This window comes from Lissotriton vulgaris, chromosome 7 (genome assembly GCF_964263255.1).
Source record: "Lissotriton vulgaris chromosome 7, aLisVul1.2, whole genome shotgun sequence".
NCBI classification, from domain to species: domain Eukaryota; kingdom Metazoa; phylum Chordata; class Amphibia; order Caudata; family Salamandridae; genus Lissotriton; species Lissotriton vulgaris.
Genome location: NC_141695.1, coordinates 1,339,820,516 through 1,339,826,515, shown reverse-complemented (window position 1 = coordinate 1,339,826,515; position 6,000 = coordinate 1,339,820,516). Strand labels below are relative to the sequence as shown.

The following is a 6,000-nucleotide window of genomic DNA, read 5'->3' as shown; positions in this document are numbered from 1 at the left end:
TCTTTAATTAGCATTTTGTTAAAGTACAAACATCGTATAACAACCAAACCAGCCAGTGTGTGGGCACAATGGTATGAATCATAGCTCAAGTAGAGTGCATAGAATTAATTGGTGCCGCTGTGCAAACATCACCATTACATGGAAAAAATTAAACATAGAAATCAACATCGTTTTGGACAGTAGTGTACGAGTCTTTAAATACAGCCTACACAGAACAATACATGGCATTACAAATGTCGTGCTGGACAACTCAAGCATATACCAATTACAATCCAATCCACAGGATGGTGGGATCCAGGGTCTGCTCCCAGGACATTACCCCCCCCAGCCCCCCCCCCCCCCCCCCCCCCCAAGCTCTCTCCGTCTATTGTGCAGTCTGCGCGCCTTCAACAAGCTCCGCTTCAGCCAGCTCATTCTGTCCCCTGACCCACGTCAAAAATGGTTCTCAAATGTCTTGAGGTCACAATTGTGGGGGCACAAGTTCCCAGAATGAACTCAGCTGTATGTTACCATAGGTGACGTCAGCAAGCCACAACTTAAACAGTGGTGCCCTCCTCCTTCCCCAATGTACCGCAATTTGCCTCTTCGCATACAGTAGAAGCAAGGCGTGCAATTTGCGCAATTTTTGGCGGGGTATCATTGACATAACCCAGTAAGCCTAAGGCGGGCAATGGAGCATCCGGCACTCCAACAATTTGGCTGATTGAGGTTAAGACTTTGGACCAATATTCCGTTAGCACTGGGCAATCCCGATCCACATGTAGGAAAGTAGCAGGAAAGTATGTGCAATGCCAACAGCTATCACCCTCTCTTAATCCCATACGATGTAGACTGATAGGAGTTCTATAAAATCTATGCAAATATTTAAAGTGGATCAATCTGAGTTTGTAGTTGAGAGAAAGCTCTTTCAATTTTCCACAACAAAAGTCCCACTGTACTTCGGTCAGTGGAATTGGAAGATCTTCGTTCCAATATTGAAAGGATTTTGGCTTTACCACTGGTGCAGCGTGCTGTGTTTTGCATATGTGTATATAATCGTGTGACCAGTTTACGGCGCGAGGGGGATTTTAGAACGTTCTCTAGTGTGGGAAGTGATGGGGGCCGTCGGGAAGTCCCTGGACAGGGCGCGACATGTAGCACTATCTTATGGTTTAGAAATAACTCGGAGAAAAGCACAAGCTGGTCCTCTTCTGCAGTCGGAGGTGGCCTAAATTCATTGCCGGGAAAAAGATCGTCAAACGTGTGAAGTTGTAGCTTCTGTGCCAGTAATTTGCTAATCCTATCTTCAAGACAGGGCAGCATCAGATTGTGTGCTAGCGGGATTGAGGGGGCATACAGCAATGGGAATCCTGCCCTGTTTTGCAACTCGTCCCATGCCCAACGTAATGTGCTGGCAGTGTCTATATCTCCATGCGGGCGCCGTGTTGGCTTGTAAATAGCAACTTGTAACGGCACATGCACAACAGCATCAATCTCCACTGCAACATGGGGTTGGAATGGCGTGGGGTATACCCAGAAGTGCAGGAATTGGGCCTGGGCGCTTAGTGCGTAAAGGTGCATGTCCGGCGCACCCAGTCCGCCCTGACGCAGCGGGAGTGTCAGCACATCCCAGGACGTCCTAGCTTGCCCACCCGCCCATGCCAGAGAAATGAGGTGTGACTTAAGAGTGGTAAGGAAATGCATTGTGATTGGGATCGGGATATTTACAAATAAATACAAAAATGTTGGCAGAATGACCATTTTGGCCAGTGTTATCCTCCCAGCTAAAGATAATGGTAGCCTAGACCAGATCTGGACCTTCTCTACTAGCCACTCAACTGCCCGCCCGTAGTTTAGGTTCCAAACTGCCTGTGTGTCGCGACTGATCCAAATGCCCATGTATTTCACCTCTTCGGCATCCCATTTTAGGGGGTATTCGGAATTCACGTGAGGGGTGCTATCTGTTAATGAAAATATCACCAATTTTGACCAATTTATGGAAATACCAGATAGGCCGCCAAAACCGATAAACTCCCTCAACACTGGATCTAGGTTTACCTCTGGGTCAATGAGGTATAGAGTCACGTCATCAGCATAACGTGAGATCAATAGGCTCCTGGAACTAAGCCCTATACCCCGCACGGTGTGATGCTGCCGGACTGAAACCCATGCGACCTAATATGGCAAATAGATAGGGCCACTCAAGTGTATTGAATGCCTTGGTGGCATCTATAAAAACGACTGCAGCATGAACCCCAGGGTGCAGGTAGTGTAAAATTGAAAAAATAGTACTTACATTATGAGACGTAGACCTCCCAGGGATAAAGCCTGACTGGTCTGGAAGCTCTACCATCAGAAGCAGTGGTTGTAGATGGTTGGCATCAACTTAGCTAGTATTTTTACATCTACGTTTATCAGCGATAGTGGTCGATATGAATGCACTTCCGTGTCTGGCTTGCCGGGCTTCAGTAAAGTAATGATTATGGCATCCCTCATAGATTCAGGCAGTATGCCTTCCTCCAGAGCCTCCTCATATACCGCCAGTAGCATAGGGGCTATTTCTTCAACGTATGTCTTATAGAAAGACGTAGTTAGACCATCGGGGCCTAGGGCTTTATCAAGTGGCAGACTTTTTATTACCTGGGCAACATCTTCTGTTGTGAACGGGAGATCCATATATTGTCTGTGGACATTGTTAAACCAGACTAGGGCAATCAAATCCATAAAGGACTGCATCCCTTCAGGGCATGTATCTTGGGTGGCATTGTAAAGACGGGAGTAAAAATCAGAGAAAACATTGAGAATGTCCGTCTGACCCCTGACCGCAGTGTCCGGCGCAGTGTGTATTTCGTGGATAATAGTGGTGGATCTAGGCGGCCTAATCATACCAGCCAGTGTATGTCCTGGTCTATGGTACTGCACTACTTAATGTTGATGCAAGTCCATTCGCTCGTCTCTAAGGCTTGAATACAATGCAAGGAAATTGACATTGTTTCACAGGTTGATCACCAAATATCTTCTGTGGTTTAGATAGAGTACCCACCAGGAAGATCTTACAACAGGTAACTTTTTCATATGTGGCTCCCACAAACCCCTGCTATTCACAGTTCTGCATGTGTATCACATTGTCTTCCTCCTTCCCTTCTTGCGGAAATTATCTGAAAACACAGCTCCATTTACCTCCCAAATAAAATAAACCACAGCTTTGGTAAATTGGGAGGCCAGACATACACAGAAAATGCTAGATAAAATATTGTGATGGTAGAATGCCTAGAGAGCATTACAAACTTTATACACTATGTTGAGACTGGTTGTATTAACTTACTCTTCCCCAAAGCAAAGTTTGCCCTTTTGACTGTTTTATGATGTATTTTCACTAATATGTGATCTACTCTTTTTTTCTTAGATGTGGCGCCTTTGCCTTTACCCCCACCTCCTCAGCCTGCTCCTCCTCAGACAGGTAAGAAAGCCTTTCTCCAGTCACATGTAGGGAAAAACCTGCTCGGAAAGTAAAGAGACAGCACATTTTATTGTCCTGAATATTTGCACATTTTTTGTATTTTTCTAAATTAGATTTTAGGGTCTGTTTCACAAAGGTAAATGAAACTTTTGAGTGAGTTCTCAATATTGAGTACGTTTGTTACTTTTTAGTGTTCACAAACCTTTGTTCTAACATACCCTTTTTCGTAAGTCCAACGCTACATGTAGCCAGTCACTGGTACTGCAACATCCTCCGATAGAAAATAATGGAGGTAGGGAATTAAAATAAAACCCCAATAAGAAATAATATTAAATTAAATTATTTTAACTAGTTAAAAATATAGAGAAATATGATTTATTGTTAAACTAACATATACAAATAGTAGTTTTATATGATTTAATTATAAAATATTTGTATACCCCATTTACAATTTAAAAATAAACGTGGCAATATTTTCATTAAAATATAACCACACAAATTCTGTACATCACTTTAATAATTGTTAATGCATAATAAAAAAATATTCAATTTCCTTAGAAGTGTATACATTTTTTTATTTAAACCTTGGAATCTAATTTCGTTTTAAAAGTGTTCATGAATTAAAGATATTAAGTTAACAGTGCTTTTTTACTTTGTTCTACAGTTACAATACATATACTCATTAATTTACTACTTCCTTTTGATGTTAAATACACTTTTGGTAATTTTTCCCTGTACTTTTCTATTAAACCCGACATCCTTGGCGTGGTTATGCCTAACTTTTTGCCTTCAGACCGCCTGTTTTTTCTGACTTTGTTTCTGTTGGCCTTAATGTTCTTCTCATTTGAACACTACTAACCAGTACTTAAGTGCTTGTGCTCTTTTCTTGAAATGTGATAACATTAGCTTATCCCCAATTGGCATATTTAATTTACTTATAGTTCTCTAGTAATGTGCACTACCTTTGCCAAGGGCCTGTGATTTAAATGCTACTTGTGGGCCTGTTGCACTGATTGTGCCATCCAATTAAGTAGTCCTCTAAACATGTCTCAGGCCTGGCATTCCAGAGCCTGTGTGTGCAGTTTTAAACTGCCATGTCGACCTGGCAAGATAAACCTCTTGCCAGGCCCAACCCTTTCTTTTTAATACATTTAAGTCACCACTAGGGTAGCATGGACAGACCATAGGGCAGTGTGCAATGTTTTTAAAAAGCAGGACATGTACTTGTAAGTCATATTTTAAGTTAACATTTTCTTGCCTTAGTCAGTTGGTGCCTGCAGCCTGGGTGTAGTTAGTAGTTTGGCTTTGTGTATTTCTCCTAGGTAGCCACACACAATATGAGCTTAATTTTTACCTGATAGGCCATCCTGGCAGGATGGGAGGGAGGATCTGGGCACAGCCGCAATTACACCTGAAAAGGCTGTGCCCTGTCCCCACAAATAGCTGCATTCCCCCTGTAGTTAGTCTGGAGACAGGACTGGCAGGGCAGGGCATCTGAGCACTTCAAAACCTTGCCTCTAGAAGCTTCTCCCCACTTCAAAGGCACAACTGTGTATAAAAGAGTGACCTCTAACACTACCACATCTGATAGAAACTACTAGCCACAGATTCCTCACATAGAATAATCCCCAGGCGTAAGACTGGAACCGAAAACATTTTTGCCACAGCATCCCTGCGCGCCGGGGGCGGGGCGACACCACGTGACTCCGCCCCGGCGTCGTCCGCGCACGTGACGTCAGCGAGGTCACATAAGACCCGCCCCGGCCACCTATGTCAGTTTTTTCCTTTTCCACGTGCAACGCGGATCCGGTCCTTGCTACGGGCCTGTTTCGGGCCCTTTTTTCTATATTCTTTTGGTGGAACAGTGTGCGAATGCCTTCGGGCTTCAAAACTTGTACGTTTTATGGGCATCTTATGTCGGCGACGGACCCGCACCTCATTTGTATGTGGTGTTTGGGGGAGGATCACAGCTCTATTGACTGCGAGGCCTGTCAACAGTTCGGTCTGCTTCGGCGGACGGCTTCAGGTTCGGCCGTGGTCATCGTCCTCTCCCTTCTCCGATGTCATGTGAGCATCACTCCCCGGTGGGTAAGTGACTCAGTTTGTCCCTGGGGGCTGGGTTCAGGCCTACCAGGGACGTGAACTCTCCGCAGGTGATGTGGCCCCGCATGTCGTCCTATCCATTGTTACCAGGCGTGGGGGCGTCGAGAGTCCAAATGGAGACATAGACATACGCGGCGGCTTTGCAGGCCTCGCGGGTGTATCCCGCATCCCCGAGCCCCTCTCGGTACGTTGACAGGGTGGTCCTGGCTAGGGCCGAGACAACGTTGCTCCATCACCGGCAGATGCTGGACCGTGCCCAGCCACAGGGGTGGGTGAACCCTCCTCGCCCTGCTCTGGGTCGAGACCGGATAAGGACCCCTGACCCCTCTGCGGTCCTCTCTTGTCCTCCCACTCAGGCAGCTGCCTCGACGGGGGGCGAGTCGGAGGTGGAATCGTATCTGGCACTACCTCATGGTTGGCCGAGCGATCTACGCCTCATTCTGGGCCGGGGTTGGCGG

General features: G+C 45.6%; 1 long non-coding RNA gene across 1 annotated transcript in view; it reads left to right on the top strand.

Moving 5' to 3' along the window:
* Window positions 1-3,389: 3,389 nt before the first annotated feature.
* The window catches only part of LOC147703650 (uncharacterized), a 1,357,299-nt gene continuing 1,354,688 nt past the window's right edge, over window positions 3,390-6,000 (top strand). The window contains exon 1 of the long non-coding RNA XR_015297375.1: window positions 3,390-3,439. This is a non-coding gene — a long non-coding RNA (uncharacterized LOC147703650). The remainder of the gene's footprint in view (window positions 3,440-6,000) is intronic.